Here is a 21003-nt window from a genome sequence, read left to right on the forward strand (position 1 = left end):
GTTATGGGGGAGAGGAATGTATGCACCTTGATCCCCCATTGTGGCATATGATCAGATGTCTGTTCCTCCATGAAATCTGGAAAGAAAGAAATGATTATGTCGTCTCTAATGGAGGGAGGAACCATATCTGGGCTCTAAAAGCTCACATTTCTATAATTACTGTGCAAGTTATGGGGGAGATGAAGGATGCAGTGGAAGATTTTCAAAAGACTTTCCAAGAAGTCAAGCTTGGAAGATGGCAGACTTGTTGGAAGTCTAGGCTCATGAAGATCTACTCAAGAGATCGACTGTCAATGATTGATCAAATCCTTTCCTCATAGTACAAGAATCTTGTTATTTTGTTAGAAAGCTCTCAGATGTTCCTATGCAGGACTATGTAAGCAGTTGTGCCCCTCGCAGAACCTTTATCTCTGCTGTAGCTGTAACTTTTCTTTTCTTCTAATTTAAATCAAAGTTTCTACCAAAAAAAAAAATTGAGCATGTCCACATTGTCAAAATCTAATTTGTTGATAATGAACACTAGTTTCCAAATGTAAGCTTTCTAGCTCACTCTCTCACCTTCAACCCATACACTGCATGTTTAACCACTTAGAAAATTACACCAACTACTTACCAATCATCAAAATATTTTTCTGTCATACTGGTCAGCCCAGTGATTAGATACCGAGAGGTCCTTCCAACTACAAAAGCCAAGTTTGTACAATTTGTGACCTCTGCATAGCTGAGAACCAGAGATAGGCTGCACAAATTTACTAAACCATATAGAATCATAGGGCAGGTGGAGCTCTTTCTTGTCCTTTAAGCTCACCAAACTCTTATACTTAAACCAAGCATTCCAATACTGGTTAGCAAGAGTAGTACCCTTAGCCTTAAATGGAGCATTGGACATAAATATCTCATTGGGGGAAAATTTGTCCTAGGCCTTAAGATTCCTATGATGAAACCGCCCACAGATTCTGTGAATGAAAAAAGTCCAGAAGTCTTTGGTGGAGACACTTCTAACTATCCATTTGCAAGCCAGTTTATCAGCCATGGTTCTGATGTCCAGAAGCCCAAGACCTCCTTGATCTTTAGGCAGGGTACACTTCTCTAATGCCACCTTATGGATTTTATTATTGGTGGCACTGTTACCCAAAGAAAGTCAGCAGTGAGCCTGTCAAGCTCTCTAAGGTGTGTCTCAGGAGGCCTCCAACAAGCAAGGAAGTATATGACAGTAGGAAGGATATAGTGGTTCAAAACAAAGAGTCTAGAGGCTAGGGTAGAGTTATAATCATTCCAATGCTTGAACTTGGCTTTGACTTTTTCCATAACCCAGGACCATCTACTCTTGATGGAGCAACCAAAACCCATAGGAATCCCTACTAACCTGAAAATGGTCCCAGAGAGGACTTGGGTACAACCAGCATTAGAGATAGAGTCAGGAATGTTACCTTTAGAGGCCCATACTCCAGTCTTGGAGTGATTAATAATAGAACCACTGGCTTCACAGAAGATGTCAAGGCTGTTCCAAAAATTTTTAACACTTAAGTCATCATTGGCAATAAAGGAATTAGAGTCATCAGCAAACTGTTGCGGACATAGATCATGATCAAAACCAGGGATAGGAATACCTTTGATCTCACCTTTATTAAGAGAAGCCAACCTAAAGCATCAGCCACAATAACAAACAAAAGAGGAGCAATGGGGTAGCCCTGCTGCCTGATAGATCTCCTAAGAGTGATAGGCTCTGTAAGAGATCCATTAAGAGAGACAATAGCTTTAGCATTACCAAGTAGCACATGAACATATTTAATAAAAATTTTCCCAAAGCCAATGTCAGACAAGGATTGTAGAACAAAGTCCCATTCAACTCTATCATATGCTTTATCAAAATCAATTTTGAAGAAAAGAAAATCAAGCCCAATGTCTTGGGCAAACTCACACCCTTCCCAAATGTTGATAATGGCATCAAGGATATATCTGCCCTTAATAAAGCCTTTTTGCTCCTGTAGAATGATATCATCCATTAAAGGGCTGAGCCTCCTAGCAAGAGTAAGGGCAAAAACCTTATAGGTAGAGGTAAGACAGGTAATGGGTCTCCAGTTGTCAAGCAAGTCCTTTCTCCCCCTTTTATGAATGAGCTTAATGACCCCAGTGTTAACAGAGATAGGGAGGGCACCATAGCTGACAGTCTCAAACCAAACTTTCAAAAGATAGGGAGCAATCCATTCCTTATACGCCTGAAAGAATTCATTGGGCAAACCATCCATCCCAGGAGTTTTACCTTTAGCCATGTGCTCTATACTTTCTTTCACCTCATCTTCGGTCAGAGGGGCCTCAAGCTGAGACTTCATGAAAGGGGTGACAGTCTTTTTCCTGCACATAGCTATATTAGCTCTAGCATTAGTGGTCCCCTCTGACCTGATGGGCATCTCAGAAAAAATTTTAGCATAAAAATTAGCAACAAAGTTAAGGTTATCCTCCTGGGAGTGGAGAATTTGCCCACTTGAATCCTGCAAGGGAGGCACAAGATCTTGAATTTTCTTTTTTTTAAAGCAGATTAAACATATGTTTATTGGGTTTATCAAATTTCCCTGCCCAGACCTGTCTAGTAAAAACAAGCGCTCTTTCAGCCTCTTTCATCTCTTCTTGCCTCATTACATCCCTGAGACCATTAAGCTCATCAATATGGGAGGAGGTAGGACTGCAATGCATTTCTAGTTGCTGGATTCTGCCAGAAATGGTCTGTCTCCTATTCTTACGTATCTGAGTAGCCTTACTCTTGTAGATGCTCAAAGTTTTATGAGTAAGCTTAACAGCATGCATCCAGGCTTTAGCAGGAGAAACATACAGATCAACAAAAGCAGAGTCAAAGTGATCTTTAATAAGTTGAGACGACCTTTGAGGAAAAGAGAGTAGCATCTGCATGAAACCAACCACTTTTCTTTTGATTCACCTTGTTGTTGGCCTCTAGAAGGACTGGTTTATGATCAGAGACACAAATGGAGCCAATAGCTCTACACTGGATATTACAGAAGTCATTAAGAATAGGAGTAGAAACATAGTACCTGTCCAGTCTGGCTGACCTGAAATGCTCCTTTTTCTGAGCATTATCCCAAGTGAAACCAGACTCACCTGACACATCCTGAAGGTTGAAGTGACTGACCAACTTTTCCCAAAGATTTTTTTCCCTGTCACAAAGAATTTTCCCTTTCTTCTTGCATCTGTCTCTAAGAGAAGTCACCATATTGAAATCCCCAAATAGAATGACATTACCTGTGATTTGGAGCAGCTCAGACCACACCTGCATTCTTAGATTAACATCACAGGGGGCATACACAGCAATGAGGGTTAGCTTGAAAGGGCCCCCAATTTGGGCACTCACCCAGCTCTGGTTACTAGTATACTGTGTCATCTCTTTAGAAAGGGAATCATTGATACCAAGAGCCAGACCCCCTTTACCATTAGGATGAGTAGAGGTAAGCCAAGTAAAGTTTTTACTAACTCTAGCCAAATTAGTTTGGAGAAGAAAATCAGTACACTTAACTTCATTAACACACATAAAATCAAAGCTGAGCTTACAGTCATTAATCCAAGTCTGGATAGCCTTAGCTTTAACTGGATCAGTTAACCCCTTGCAATTATAGGTACATCCTTTCAGATTATGAGCACTCATCATTTTCTGGAGTTTTTGGGGGGTTTACTGAGGACAACAGAAGCTCTGTTAACATCATTGGTTTTTTCTTTTTTCCTTTTGTATTTAGGGACCTTAGGGGAGGAACTAGAGATAGGGCCAGCTTTGGTTTTCTGAGGGGAAGTTTTAAGAGAACCAATAAGGGTGTCTTGAGAGTCAACCTCATTAATTTCCATCTCAAATTCCTTATCTATGGGAAGGGAGGAATCTATAAACTCCTCATCAGAGTCTTCCTCAGAGGTGGGGACATTATGGGAAGAGTTTCCTGGATTATCCACCCTAGCCTTATCTTCCTCAAGACTAGGAGGGGTAACCTGCTCTTTATCAGGGACAAAGTTGGGTAGAACTTCATCAGACCCACCAAGAAGGGGACCCTCAACATCAACAAGCAAAGGAGCAAACTTATTAATGTTTCTGTTACTAGTTTTAGCAATCTTAGGTTTAAAATTATTCTTTTTTCCCACAGCAGTGAAGCCCTCTGTGTCAGTTTCAGCTCCCTTCACCTTGATATTGTCTGGGCAATCCTTTATTAAGTGCCCTTGTTTGTGGCATTTAAAACAAGCATTAGGGAGATTCTTGTATACAATATCTTGTGTGTGTATGACACAACCTTCCTGGTCATGAATATCTATGCTATACTTGAGCTCTTGGGAGATGTCCACTTCAATCAGGATCTGAGGGTCCCATTTAGGGTTAATCTCTGGTTGGGGCCTTTGCCCAATACCCTTCCCTAGTTTATTACCCATCACTTTAATCCACGGGTAAAAGCAGAGCGGAAGGTCAGGAAGGTCAACCCAGACAGGGTAATATGTGTCTTTTGCTTGGGATCAAATCATCTGTTCCATTTAGTAAAGACTAGAGGAGTGTTCCTAATCAGCCAAGTACCCTGGGCTAAGATGTTTCAAAAAAGAATAGATAATGACTGTTGGGGAGATATTGGACATAGGGAATCTTAATATTTCTAGGCCCCCAATTTTGTCTCATCCAGGCTTTAAGGGTGTCCATGGGAGGTCTGGGCCCATGACAAGTACCAACCAAAGTCTTGCTCTCAAGATTAGCACACCACGAATGAAGCTCCTGAGTGTTACACACAATGTGGTCAGAGACAGGACCAGGATTTTTAGGTTGCTCAGTATTAGTAGGGGTTGGCTGAAAACTCTCAGAGAAAATAGGGTTAGAGTTAACCCTAATAGTATTTTGTTGAGGCTGTTTAGCCCCCCCACTAGAGCTAACTAGATTATTACCAGACGATACTCCAAGGTAGGGTAGACCTGTAGAGAATCCTGTAATAGAGCTAGGCAACGGGCAGGAGAATCCATGCAAGAAAGGTCTAATCTCAGGCTCAGAACTTGAAAACATATTATACTCCTGAGGGTAATAGGGTCTTGGGTGGTCAAGCCCTACATGCAGGGGATTCCTCATGAAATCAGCAGAAAAGGAGGGAGGAACCATACCTGAACTGAAGTACTGGTCCAATTGGGGTGGGACAAATCCTCTATGGGGGTGGAAGAGAGGCGGTTGAAGGTTGAGAGCGGCTCCCATCAAGGTACTCCTCCCGGGCTGCAAATGTTCAGCTTCTTTGCCAGAGCCGGAGTCGAGGACTGCAGCATAGGAGGTGGTAATGGATGTAGCTGATGGTCCATTCCCTTGTATAGAAGCAGCAGGGATTGGGTCTTTGAGGAGAGGACTCACAGCAGAGCTGGAGCTTCCTGCCATACCGGTGGAAGCCAGAGGGGCGACGTGGCGAGACCCTCACTCACGGCTGAAGCGCGCAGAGAGTGGCGAGAATAGGTTTGGTGCAGAGAGCACTGGGGCATGCAGTGAGTTGAGCAGACGAAGAAAGGGCTATGGCGACCACACAGAACGGTCACATCTCCTCAAAACCAACCTTACTCTGTACATAGCTTTTTTGGAATATACAGTACGCACACAGCATATTTTCGCTCAAATTTTTCTTGAAAGAAATGTTCTATTGGGAAGCTAAGCTTTTTTAAAACCTGCTTCCTACTTGGCCTCTGTACACTTGCTCATTTTCTAGTGTGTGGAAGGACCACACACTGGCTAGATGCAAAAGATCAATCTGTGAAATATAGATAAGAGTCGTGAAGAATATCTGAAATATAAATGGAGTCATGAGGCATTATAATATTTGATAGTCACTTCTAATTTAATGACAAATTGCTGTACATAGAAGCTAGGAGATGAAATCATATTGGTTTGGTTGATTGGTAACATGGACGCGTTCAGCTTGCTTTTAAAGTTTGCCAAAGTAAAGCTGGGGTTTTTCTTGTTAGTAGAAAGCATGGCTAAGAAACATAGATGAATATGAATCATGCTTTGAATGCCCAGTTTTCCACTTTTCGTGTATCAATCTACAGTCCCCATCATGTGTATCTCATACCCCCATGTTCCATTCTAGCCATACTGGGCACGCTTGTAGTGGCACACTTTGCCACTACTGGGGTTGAAGCCCAACGTTAGCTCCCGTAGAGGTTATGGGTTTAATTATATAGCCTAACGACATGTAATTCCATACTCTCTAAAATGTTTTTTTATAAAAATGTTGGAGCCTTGCCTCCATCTTACTTGTTAACATCCCTTGTTCAATCTCCATGTCGAGTTATTCTAGACTCATGCACCATCTACGTTGTTATGTTCTCAACGGTAGTTTGCTTGGATGTCTCTTAAGAGGATTCAAATGTACTCTAGTGGCATCTTATTGTTTCTCTCCTTATATATATATATATATATATATATATATATATATATATATATATATATATATATATATATATATATATAAAGGAAGTAATCGCGGCTTGCCTCTTGTCAAATTTTTTTTTTTGAAATGGAGGGGGTAGTGGATGTGAGACGGGTGGGGTGAAGGGTAAGAGATAGAGGGCTTTGTGGAAGTGAAGTGTCTGACACATAAGCCAGCATAAAGAGGGGGATAAGCCAGAGTTGCGCAAGCGTTCTGCTTTGTATCGTTGGTTAAATCGGTTCTAAGCATTCTATGCCACGTAGAAACTTTTGCAAGTCCGGGTCATTCTCTGGTATAGGCTTTGCATTGGATGACCCTCCATAAGACTGTTACCTCTACATAAAGATAACACACGTACACCTTAAGCTTAATGAAAAGAGACTAATGCATATTTACGATATCAAAGCTTGTGTGAGTTCGGGATCGTCCTAGGCACATCTCACAACATATGAGTATAAGCATGCATAAAGCTCCATGGCCATACTATTATATAAGATATGAGAGTATAAGCCTTATGCATAAGAACTTATGTATATGTGTAAGCCTTATGCATAAGAACTTATGCTTGAGCCTATGAGCCTATGAGCCTAGAGGTATATGCATAAGATATGAGAGTATAAGCCTTATAATCTAGGCTATGCATATGTGTAGGACTTGTGCATGCACAAGCCTTATGCATGAGCCTATAAGGTACATGCGTAAGCCTATGAGGCATAGGAGCTTATACGTAAGAGATTATGCACAAGCCTTATGCATAAGCTTATGAGTCATATGCATATGCATAAGAGGTCCCTTTATGCATAAGAGGTCCCTTTGTGCATGCATAGAGCATACACATTCTCTTTATACATAGAGCTCTCAATAAAACTCTCATACATATGTATAAGCCTTATTCTTGAGCCTATGAGCCTAGAGGTATATGCATAAGATATGAGAGTATAAGCCTTATAATCTAGGCTATGCATATGTACAAGACTTGTGCATGCACAAGCCTTATGCATGAGCCTATAAGGTACATGCCTAAGCCTATGAGGCATAGGAGCTTATACATAAGAGATTATGCACAAGCCTTATGCATAAGCTTATGAGTCATATGCATATGCATATGAGTCATATGCATATGCATAAGAGGTCCCTTTATGCATGCGTAGAGCATACACATTCTCTTTATACATAGAGCTCTCAATAAAACTCTCATGCAAAGCTAAATATTGAGAGCTCTGAATAAAAGCTCTCATGCAAAGAGCCTAATATAGAGATCTTGTTTACATAACTAACCCTAAACGCCAACAGCCAAGGTGCATATAGGAAAAGCATAAATAGCAAACGAGTACATGTGTGTAAGAGCTAACCTTAAGTGGTTGAGAAGAGTTGGATTCAAAAAAGGTGAGATCTACAATACGAAACAAGAAAATGAGGTAAGCATGAGAGCAATGCTCTACTAAGGCTAATCCACAATGAGCACTTAGTAAATGCATAGATTAATATTAGCATCATGAAAGTAGTGCTAATATTATGCATCATGAACTTAGTGCTAATATTATACATGCTCTCTTTGCATGCACAGAGTATGCATTGCATTATACATAAAACCATTATGCACAAAAGCCATGATCCTTATGCATATGCCTACAAGCCTTATATGCATAAGCCCATGAGGTATATACATAAGCTCTTATGCATGAGGCATATGTATATGTATAATTCTTATGCATAAGCTTATGAGGCATATGCAAATGCATAAGAACTTATGGACTAAATCCTTTTGCATGTCTCTATGTATGTTCTTTTCGAGCATACATAGACCAATGCATGCATAAAGAGAGTATGTATGCTCTTTGTATACATACATAGACCATGCATACCTCTATGTATTCTCACTTTATTCATGCATACCTCTATTTATGCATACATAGAACCATGAATGCATGCATAGCACATGCATAGATGTATGCATTACTCAAAGTGAACATAATAGAGGTATGCAATCTCTATGTATGCATAAGGAGAGCATGCATGCTCTCTTTATGTATAGAGCTCTTAATAAAAGTATTTGGAAGTGATGCTAGATATTAACAAGTAAAAGGATTAAGATTTTAAAATGTACTTTGGATAGGATAGACAATAAAGGAATCAAGTTAGTAAACGAGTTGTGAATGGATGCGACTTTTACTATGGCTCAGAACTAGATCGAAACTGATACTTAGGAAGCAATGAGCATAGCATCATTGAAAAGCTAAGGTTTGATGCATAAAAAAAGGATCGATAATCTAAACTTATTTCAACCACAAATTTCCTCTTAGTTTGCAATCATTGTTACGACCATAAAAAAATGTTGGTATACCCCATTACCTACATGTACACATTTAGAATGATAGGTCATTTTTGTGGAATAAAGAGAATAGTTTTATAGAGGCAAACTCTCTCTCTCTCTCTCTCTCTCTTGATTTCTAAGATGTGCACAATCCCATAAATGAAGGTACAATCCTTATTTTTAACTCTAGATTTTAAAATTGGGAAAGTTGTGTGAATTTTTAAGAATATTCTCTCTAGAGAAGGTAGGAGAATCAATTATTGATTGGCCTTAGATTATAATGATTTTAGTAAGAATATGAGATAAATGATTAGATATGTAAAATCTTTGACCCTTATAGAGGTATAGGATATCCTTTTAACTTTAATTAGTTACTTATTAATATCCTTAATTTGATCACCTTAAGAAGATTTAGAACAAAATAAAGGATATTCTCGTAAGTAGAATGAGAACCATATGCTAGAAGTCTAAGGTTAGATAAAGGATTGAGAAAGTTCAGATCAACTCCAAGAACCTCGTGATATTGTGAAGAGCTTGCCAGAATCATTTGGGCTAGAGGATTTTCAATCAAAGTTATGACTAGAGACAGTCTGCCTAAATCATGTACATCTCTTATAATGTTTGACAATAGTTTTTTGAAAGCCTATGTGAAGATACCACACAGGTTTATGCTATGCCATATGGATGTCATCGGAGTGATAAGTTGCATCACAAAGAACACGATTGATCAATACCTTGATCCATCTTACCTGGATGTGGGTGAGCTCTTGATATATGATTATTGTGAGAGATAGGAAGCGGCTCTTGATGTTGATATGCCTAGAGTTTCCGTGCTTCTGGGATCCATATGACTATCAAAAGCAGCTTCTTTGGATGTTTTCACGAGTGTTAGAGTCAGGTGTGGCACTAGTTGGATTCCTATTAGCCATGTTAAAGTATAAAAGCCCCTCCCTCCAAAAATGAGAGAAAAATATTTTTTTTTAAAAGTATAGCTGTTGGCATATTTCCCTTTCTCATCATTTCATTAAGTTGTATACATATCATGCAAGTATTGGTACACATTTTACTTTAAAATTAACTTGTATCCTTCAAAATTTGGGCAATGCTTGTGCTCCTTTCCTTAGTCGTGGGCTTTTCTGAGGTTTGGAAGAAGAATAATCAATGGTGAATTGACCTACAGCTTCAATAGTGTGTGACAAACGAGTGATAAGAGTAGGTACAACTTTGCCATACACAATTGCAAAAGTTGCTTTTCCTGTGGGGATGAATGGGGTGTTGTTATATGCAAATTGCAAAATATGGGTATACTTATCTCATTGTTTAGGTTGTGATGAAACATATGCGCAAAGTAAATCCAATATTGTGCTATTTTTCACTTCAGTTTGACCATTAGGTTTTCACGATGAAATGCAGTGGAAAAATCTAATTTAGTGCCTAGATTATTAAACAATGTAGTCCAAAAATCAGTGCGAAACTTAGAATCTCTATAAAAAGCAATACTTGTGGTAAACCATGATGTGTGAAAATTTGTTTAACAAACAAATGTGCAGCTTGATGTGCAGCAAGAGTAAAAAGAAAGAAAATATGCCTATTTGCTAAGTCTATCAACAACGGTCCAAATTATATCATTATGGTTTGTAGTCACGTGAAAACCAATGATAAAATCCATAGAAATCTCTTCTCAAGGAGCGTTAGGAGTAGGAAGAGACATAAGCAAACCAAGTTTCTTACCCTTGTAACTTTTTACTTTTTGACAAACATCACATTCAGAGACAAATCTAGCTACATCATATTTCATTTTAGGCCAATAAAAATCACTAGAGATAGTCTGGAATGTAGATGAAACACCTCGATGCCCCGCATAAGGTGGCTGATGTAATTCCTCAAGAATAAAATGTTTAAAGGATCGAGTAATGCATAATCTTTTCTGGAAGAAAAGATATCCATTATTGTAGGAATACTTAGCAAAAGGGTTCCAATGGTTTTCTCTCAATCTAAACCAAATGTGACTAAAGTCAGGGTCTTGGTCATAAGTCTCACGCATAGAGTCAAAAGATGTATTCTCAATCATGAGCAAATTAAATACATTTTCCAAGTGCTTTTCCTGCTCTTCTTTGGATTTACTAAAAACTAAGATATCATCGAAAAAGACAATCACAAAGTTTTGATGGTCAAGAAAGATCCTATTCATCATACGACTAAAAGTCGCAAGAGCATTAGTAAGGCCGAATGGCATCACTAAAAACTTAAAGTGACCAGTCTGAGTTCTAAAAGCAGTTTTATAGATATCTTGCTTGGTCATTCTTACTTGATGATATCTAGATTTTAGGTCAATTTCGCTAAAGATGTTAGATCCCCTTAATTTATCAAAGTAGATCATCAACTCTGGGAATTGGAAATCTATTCTTGATAGCATTCTTGTTGAGAGTCTTGTAGTCTACACACATACGATAAGTACCATTTTTCTTCTTTTCAAGAAGGATTGGTGCTCCATATGGTGAACTACTCGGTCTAATAAGTCCTCGACAAAGAAATTCCTCGATTTAAGTCTGAATTTCTCTTTGCTCAAGAGGGTTAACTTTATAAGGTGCTCTATAAGGCGCAGTACTTCCAAGAATAATGTCTATGTGGTGATCCTCAAGACGTGCACTAAGGAGTCCAAGAGGTAACTTATTGAGGAAACAATCAGAGAATTTAGAAAGGAAAGAGTCATGGGATGTATCCCTGGGATGTGGCTCTTCAGCACTAAGTTGGTTAACCAAAACTAAGAAAGTTTTCTCCCTCTTGGCCTGAGTATGGCTTAACAGTTGGTTGATCTTTGCCTTTTGAAATTCCTTGTAGATAAACATTCTTACCATGATGCATAAAAGACATGTGTGCTTTGCATAATCAATATGTGGTGTGTACTGAAGTCGAAAAGGCATTCCCAAAATTATGTCAATACCATGCAAAGGTGCTATTAAGAAAGTACATTCATTAGAAAATTGTGCAATAGACAAAGCAAGATTCTTCACTTTCTTAGTGCAATTATACTTTTGATTTTGAAAAGCAGTCTTTATTTTAAAAGAAGAAGGAATCATTTCAAGATGAGCATATGCAAGACATTTAGAAAACAAATCGTGTGTACTGCCATTATCATCACATGCAAGATTGTGATTTCTTTATCTTGAATTTTTCCTTTCATTTTAAGTAAAGTGTGTGGTGAAAAAAGGATAAGGATTAAGGTTAGAACTACCTTCTTGATCAAATTTACCATTGAACTCGTTACCATTAGAATTTGGCTCGTAGTCGTCTCGTCCGTAAGCAACATCATCATCTCTAGTGCCAATGTCTTCATCTCTATCCACCATGTTAAGCCGTGCAATTGGCTTCTTGTTGTTGGTGTTGTTGTCATTTGGACACTTATTAGCATAGTGTCCCTTTTGATGGCAAGTGTAACATCGGATATTCTTCGCTTTTTCATCTCAAGTCGCTAAATCTCGAACATTTGTCTTCTTTGGTTCTCCACTTGCTCCATTATTATTGTTGCCAATATTTGCTTTATTGTTGTTGAATTGCTGGTTTCTTTGATCTTGACCCTTGTTAAAAGGTCGTTTGAATGAACGCCTATCAAAATCACTAGAAGATGTGGAAGGTTTGGAGAGTTTAGAAGTACAATTCTCCTATTAGAACGTGGGCACACCATTTTTCATTTCACAATTTAAAGGAAGAGATTTAGTAGAGGCAAGAGTATGAGGACAAAACATGTTAATCTCCGCTCTAATCTTTGGATCCAACCTTGAAATAAACTTCCTTTTAAGCTTCTTTTCATGCACTTTTTCTATAGACTGCATTTGTACGGGACCCTTTTGTACTTTTTGAAGAAATAATTAAAAATTCATAAAATATATCAAAAATTAAAACAGACGAATTAAATTGAAATCAAATAACATAGCATAACACAAGGCAAGGGAAATAAAATAACATCACCATCAAGACAAGATTGGGTGCAATCTCCCCCCTCAAGCGTGTAGCTCCACTTCCACGACTTGAGTATTTAGAGAATTTTATTCATAAAAATAGCCCAAGGAGCTAAGAATAGATGAGCATACAAATTGGGCTTGTTGATCCCACTTCTGGGGTATTGCTTTACATATTTTTAACCATATCAAAATCACTAAGATTTGTACATATAAAAACCTTTGCCCAAATGTAATTGCTAGTGGGCCTTTGTTACATAAAATAACTTTGTGCACATTTGCACATATGATAATCTTGTGCACATTTGCACATTCCATTAAGTTGAATCCTGTACAAATTAAATTAGGCATATTTTCTCCACGGTTATTAATTCATAAAAAATATGATAAAATATATACCTGTAAAACAGTCCTCCCATTTGAGGAAGCAACTGTTCTTAGTTGTGTAAGAAAAATGTTGATAGAAAAAGATTGTTACTGTCATAACCTGCAAGGTAAACTTAGAGGTCCGAACATGGCTCAGAGGTACAAAGGCATGGATTAGAGGTTCTTATGGACATGAAATATGAATTAAGAAAACTCGTGCGACACTAAAATTGGTATTCGTTACACTGATTATCAAATAAAAGTTTAATACAAAAGAAAAATGATCATCATCTTCACACCACCTCTCAATCCACTAGCCATACGATACCTCAATTGGTACCCTTGCACATCTCATGCAGTAGTGCGACACCTCAATCGGTACCCTCGCACTTCTCATGCAGTAGTGCGACACCTCAATCGGTACCCTCGCACTTCTCGTTGCTATACTCAGACTTTATCCACGTTAGTTAAACAATTAATTGAACACATCAATTAAAACTAGCGTCGTCTTAAGATATAGACAACCCATAAATAATCAAATAACAGCCACACACATGTTTGTCCCAGCAGGCGTAAGTACCCCCGAGAATCACTCCTCCATACGAATCAAGTGAAACAAATAGTGGAGGCAGCCACACACATGTTTGCCATGTGTAAGTACCCCGGGAATCACCCCTCTATACGAACCAATTAAAACAAACAGTGGAGGCCCACAGCATACCATATTTGGGTGTTCGCGATATACAATTGCATAAACGATGAGAGGATGGCTTCATGATTAGTGTGGAAGACTAGATTTACACAAAATGCAAATGCAGTGAACCAATCTAATGAATGTATGTAAGACGAGTCTAAGTGTCCCATACCACATAGGCACGTTGTACATACACACATAGGATGGTAAAAATATAGAAGACATAAATGTGTCTGGAGTAAGTATATGAAACCAATCTGATGTCCCATACCACTAGATTAATTCTATACATCACTTCCTTCAGAATAGAAGTTTAAGACAGAGTGGCCGGTTCCCCCTGAAACTTGAATTCCGACATAAATTTTCTCTATCTGGAAATTTTTATTTAAGTTATTGAACTTGAACTAATCTTAATGTTAAATCTAAGGTTTATTAATTAGGTTCTTGGGTTGTAAAAATATTATAAAAACTCATATGAAAAAGTCTTGTTGTAAATAAAAGTGAGTATATACATATACATACCTCCATCGTTGGTGTCATAGAAATAATATGTCAAAAACAATATTAGCACTCGAAATAGATGTGAATCGTTATTACTTCTATGGATAGGGTATATATAAAGGTATTAATCATAATCTTATGAGAAACTTATCATCATAAAAATAAAAGGTAAATTGGTTTTGGATATAAGGATAGGAAGATGCTAACCTTGAGTTGGAAAGTTGTTTGAAGGGATGTGAGATTATGAATAAAAAATGGATAAATTTGATAAAACATAAATAACTAGTAATGATTCTAACTATCTTGATTAAGTGAACAAGTCTAGATGATGAAAGATTTATTTATTTTTGAAGTTGAAATAAACTTGAATAATAAACATGAAATGTAGCAATTATAAGGTTGAGTTAAATGTAAGAGAGTCGTACCTTTTATTTATTCGATTGCAATGATGCTCTACATTGAGAAAAATGAGAAACAATGCGAATGGATTGAAATATAATTATTCTTCCAAACGTAACTAGGGTTATTTTTAATTATGACTTTATAAGAAATACAACTTAGAGTAGTATGAATTGAATTCTATGCATAATTATTTAAGCATAATTATTATTGTAAGAATAGGTGTAAGAAACTTACTTGGAAGGTGTTCGAATCACTGTTTTGAGGTAAAACTTTCATAGAAATATTGGAAAAATTATTTACTAAGTTATAGAGGATAACAACTTACTTGCAGTGTTGTACAACTTTGCTACAAAATCATTAAAAGGTCACAAATATCGCAAGTGTATGTAATGTTTCAATTATGGAAAAGAGAGGGACTTACTTGGGAGTGCTGGAATCATTCTAAAAAAGAAATATTATTGCTCATGCTATATGGTACCAAAAAATTTAAATTTAGTTCCAAGATTCATATATCTTAAATTAAGTATTACCAATTTTAAGGACATAATGCAATTAATGAATGAGTTGAATACATACTCTGGGGAAACACATCTATCTACATGGTAAAGTGTTAGATAAATAAATATAGATATGACTGATGCAATTAATAATCATAGATAAGAAAAATTACCTCAAGGTGAGAATAAACAAACAATAAGAGTGGTGTTCAAATATCACAACAATAAAAATATGAAAACTCTCGAAGATTTGCACATTATTGTCGATAGACTGAAAATATTGTAATCTCTGGATCACAAAAATAATTAGATTGGAACAAAGAAATTGAGGTGTCTTTTCAGCCTTCAAGGAAAGCCTTGGAGCAACTTTAGCATTTTGTGAAATAAATAATAATAATAATAATAATAATAATAATAATATAGTCATGGGAGATTTAAGTTAGATATAAAAAAAACGAGATAAAAACATTTGAAAGCCTTTGAATTTACTTTTAAGAGATCGTAATATAAAATTTTAAGATTTTAAAACTCTTGTTATATATATATATATATATATATATATATATATATATATACATACATACATACATACATATACATATACATATACACATATACATATACATATATATAGATACATATACATATACATATATATAGATACATATACATATACATATATATATATATATATATATATATATATGTTTCAAACAATGAAAAGAGTAGAAGATTGAATAGAAAGGTTTTTTTTTTTGCTAAAAGCTTTTAAGGCTTTTATAATAAAGCTTTACGTTTAAAAAGAAAAATTACCAAAGGAAATTCTGACAAGGAAATCAGGCTGCCCGGGAGTAAGAAAGTTTCACACACACATATATATATATATATATTTATATATTAACCAAGCTTTTATCAAAGCTTTAACGAAGCTCTATTAAGTTTGTTATTATTATTATTATTATTATAAAGCTTCAAATCATACTGTTCATTCGCCGACGGCCAGCACGCAAGGAAATTGAGGCCCTATATATATATATTTATTCATAAATAGGCAGCATTAAACTTTAATTAAAGCTTAAGTTTAAGTCTCTCCAGGCTTAGCAACGCGCAAATGTTGTGAGGGCAACCCATGGCCATCGCTAAGTAGAAAATTTGAAATTGCCGTCCAAATTAGAGCAAGAGAATATATATATATATATATAGAATTTAACATTAAGCTTTAAGTAAAGCTTAGCTTAAGGCTTCCACGGACTGAGAACAACGCATAGTCCTTGAATCATCGGGGAAAAGAGAGAAAAAAAATTCAGCAGTGCCCTTTACAAAACTCTGCCCTCGTCGCGCACTTCGATGCCGATGGATGGAAAAGAAAGAAGAGATAGCTGCGAGTGTGGAGAAGAGGGAAAGAAAAGAGACTTTTTTTAAAAAAATTTAAAAGCTTTAATCTCATGGTTTTCAGTAGACTTTTTTTTTTCTTCATGGCTATAATAGCCTGTGAGAGGAGGAACATGTCCACAAGAGGAATCCGCCAGGCCACCATTGCTTGAATTGGAAGGAGAGGATTTACTTCCAATTAATCTCTAATTAATTCAATTATAGCCGTGAGAAAAATAATTTGATTTTTAAACAATAAATTGATTTGAGAAACTCCTAAATCCGTCCATTATAGAAATCAGACACTTCCATTGGCTTAGGAATCTTGCTATGGCCCTCTCCTTGTTGATTCAATTTATACAGATCGATTATGAAAAGGATTAGTGAGATTTAAGGTACTTTTGTGGTTTTATAAACCCACTAATAGTTTTTCACCTTCCTTTGCCCTTTGCCCTTTGGGCAAAAGATTGATGGCAATTTATTGTCCAATGGTTAAAGATAAGCCTCCTTTCAACTATAGATAAAAATAAACAGTTGAAAGATAAAAATAAACTTATTCTTCTTCAAATTAAATTTAAAAAAATTTATCAAATTTACCTTAAAAATTTTACCAAATTCACCTTAAAAAATTTACCAAATTCACTTGTATCTTCTCTCTTTCACCTAAAGGTCCACAAGTCTTTGACCACCTTCAAGAAGATTAAATTAAACCAAAACTCTACTGTCACATGGGACCCTTTTGTACTTCTTGAAGAAATAATTAAAAACTCATAAAATATATCAAAAATCAAAACAAAGACTTGAATTAAATTGAAATAAAATAACATAGCATAACACAAGGCAAGGGAAATAAAATAACATCACTATCAAGACAAGATTGGGTGCAATCTCCCTCCTCAAGCGTGTAGCTCTACTTCCACGACTTGTCAAGTATTTAGATAATTTTATTCATAAAAATAGCCCAAGGAGCCAGAATAGATAAGTATACAAATTGTGCTTGCTTTTCTCACTTTTGAGATATTGCTTTACATATTTTTAACCATATCAAAATCACTAAGATTTGTACATATAAAAACCTTTGTCCAAATGTAATTACTAAATGGACCTTTGTTACATAAAATAACTTTATGCACATTTGCACATATGATAATCTTTTGCACATTTACACATTCCATTAAGCTGAATCCTGCATAAATTAAATTAAGTATATTTTCTCCATGATTATTAATTCATCAATAATATGATAAAATATATACCTGTAATAGCATTTGAATGAGAGCATTCCAAAATTTTTCAATATAAGTTTAGATATCCTCCCCTTTCAACTATCTAAGAGTGTCTCAATGCTGTCGAGCTTTGACTTTGTACTGAGGAGGTAGAAAGTCTCTTAATTTTTTATGCTGAAAATCCTTCTAAGCATGAGATTTATGTTGACCATTCTTGGTAGCATTTCACCATAAAGCAACATTCTGAATCAAATGATTTACAGTACACTTGACCTTGTCTTTCTCGAAAAATTTCTCTTGAAAAATAGTAATCAAATTGGCTAAGAAAAGCTAAAATAGTGTGTGTGTCCTTCTTTCCATCAAAATTTTAAAAAGAGAAAGCCTTGTGACTAATGCAAGATTCTTTCCGAGCTGTTTGAGCATCTAAAGTTACTTTCACAGTTCAAAGAATAGAATCCTCATCACTATCGCTTTCAATATCATGCTTGTACCATTTACGAGATTTCAATTGATCTTCTAATGTAATTCTATGAGTTCATTCATTGAGCAATTGTGCTTGCAAAGCAATGAGTTGCTCTTGAATAGACAAGGAGGCAAGAAAACTAGCCATAATTGTTGAAAAAAAGAAGAAGAAGAAGAAATAACAAAAGTTCAGAAATACTTATAGTAGTTCCCGCTCTTGATAATAATTGTGAAGTTCATGTAACCCGCGAAAAATAGATGAGTGATGTGACCGTCCAACGCAATCTCCAAATATCTGAAAGTAGCGATGAAGTGTCGCAAGGTCAACCGGTAAGAAAATATTGAGTACCGAAAGAGAATTTGAACTTCAAAAGAGTGAATGGTGACTAATTTTGAAAATTCTGAAAACTTTGATTTGCTATAATTTTGCGTTTAGAACAAGCTTGAAACGCTGAAAATCTCTTCAATTTGAAGTTGGGCCAAATTCGGATGAATTTAGGCACTTTTTTTGACTTAAAAAAGCCCCACACATGAATCTCCTCCTATCTTTTAAGCTTTTTATGAGTACAAGACGATGGGAATTATGGAGACCATAGATTTCTGCAGACTTACAACCATCGTTGCAATTTCAAATCACTGGATCCTTGATAAAAGAGTGCAGATAGGGTATACGTTTTATGCAAAAGAGCATTCCAGACGCATCCAACGGTACGGATCTACCTTTCGTTGACTTCTGCGAATTTCTTGAGCTTCCAAGCACATGGCACATGTGCTTTTACGTTTTCTGCAACTATTTTTTTTTTTGTGTGGCTTGTGTAAACTTTGTAGAGGCTATGAGATAGCCTTGTGAGATAGCCCTTCCAATTAGCCCGAGTTAAGGCTTTTTAAATCCTTTTTTTTTGCCTTCTTTTGGCCTTCTTTTATCTTCTCTACACGTATATTTCCAGCCTTCTTTTTGGTGTCGATACGAAGAACTTTTGAAGCCGCTTTGAAACTCCTTTTGAAGCCTTGAAATTTTCCTTTTGAAAAAGGATAGTTGTTGTTGCACTTTGCCTACCTTGTCGTAGAGCGAATAACCGTAGCGTTTTAATAACTTTGCTTGTGCAGCACGTAAAAACTAACACGTGGAAGTTTCTAGGGTTTGCTCTTGATGATATTTTTACCTTTCCTCCTTAAATATGACTTGCAATTCCTTACATTACAAGGTGGAACTAATGCCAATTGTAGAAGAAAAGAGAAGCTTCATGATGACAAACCAAATTAGCTTAGTGTTACTAAAAATAAATAAAAATAGCCATTTCCATGTAATGTGTGCACTTTGCATGTGATCCTTAGAGTGGAGTGCAGCACTCTTTCCTTGGCACATCTCACAAGAAAAACACGATCATAAAAGCGGTGTGGAAAGGAACCTATGGGGTTGTTTATGAAATGAGTAATAGAAAACCCTTAGTACAAGCAGAATCAATCATTTTGGGAGGAAGAAGAGCGACCAAACGCCTCGTTTGGGCAGCCTTCGGCCGGACGAAAATCTGGTCCGGCCGCCGCTCGATCTAAGTGGGGTTAGGTAGAATCGCAGGAGTCCACTTTGGTCCAAAGTTGCGGGAGAAATCTTCACCGTTCTTGAGCAGTAACGGGCGGCGTCAGCCCCGCTCCGTCCATTGGCCACTGCTGCTCTGCCGGACGTTGCCGTCAATTTGGCCTTGTTAATCCGACCAGGACTGTAGTAGGGCTCCCACATTCGATATTCCGGTATCATCTGTTGATGATGACTGCCGTGGTGCGCTGGAGTGGAGGTGGAGTTGCAGCTGAGAGATCGACAATAGGTGTTGCCGGCAACGAGGTGGGCTGTCGGAAGAAACTCTGTTGTCGTTATGGCTGTCGGAAGGGGATCCATCGTAATTCGGGCCGCTTCCTCCTGGGCTGTCGGACGAAGATCTGGCGTCCCTAACTGGGTTGCCGGACGAAGCTCGTTTTCTGTCGCTACGGTGTAATCATGATTGCATGTCTGAGAACTGGACGGAATCATTGCGGGCGGTTCTCCCGACGGCAAAATGGACGGAAAGTCGAAGGCCAGCGCGCGAGCGGTTAGGTTGAATTTCTGTTCGGATCTAAAATCCACAACAGAGAGCGCTCCTTTCGTGGCCGGCCATTGTGATGCTGACCTGATCGAGGAGATTGCGCCCGCGTTAATCTCCTCTTTACCTCTCGGCCACCTCCTTAATTCATGGCCTCTAATTCCACTTGCATTGGCTCTAATCCCACCTGCATTAGCGTTAATCCCAGTTGAGGACAGTGCGCTTCTTACTTCACATGCCGCCTGTGATGTCGTCTTAATCCCAGGTGAGCTGCCACCCTTCATCACATGCCTCTCCCTCCTAGCTTTCCTGCATAAGTGTACTGAGTTAAGCCGCAATGAATGCTTAATCCTCTCCCGCACAGCCGCTGGACATACTGAAGAAGAAGATGAAGAAGAAACACACCCATACGAATAACTGGTAGGTGTGTCGCTCTTTTGCTCACTTACTTGCTTTCTCCTAGACTCGTCTAATTTATGATGAGCTACCACTTGATCCCCTTCTCCATATTGTGCAGCTACATTATTGCCGTTTTTCAACTGCTCTTCATCGTCTATGGCAAAAAGAGCACGCAGTGTTACCTTCTTTGCACGAGCCTGCCCTTTTTTAACAGCGCTTGGCCCATAAAATGAGATCTCCTCCAAAAGGCCGTCTCCTCTTTCACATAGTGACTTGCTTCTCCAATTTCTAGGCCTCTTTGCA

This window comes from Cibotium barometz, chromosome 30 (assembly GCF_041138505.1).
Source record: "Cibotium barometz isolate CiBa-2024 chromosome 30, ASM4113850v1, whole genome shotgun sequence".
Taxonomy (NCBI): domain Eukaryota; kingdom Viridiplantae; phylum Streptophyta; class Polypodiopsida; order Cyatheales; family Cibotiaceae; genus Cibotium; species Cibotium barometz.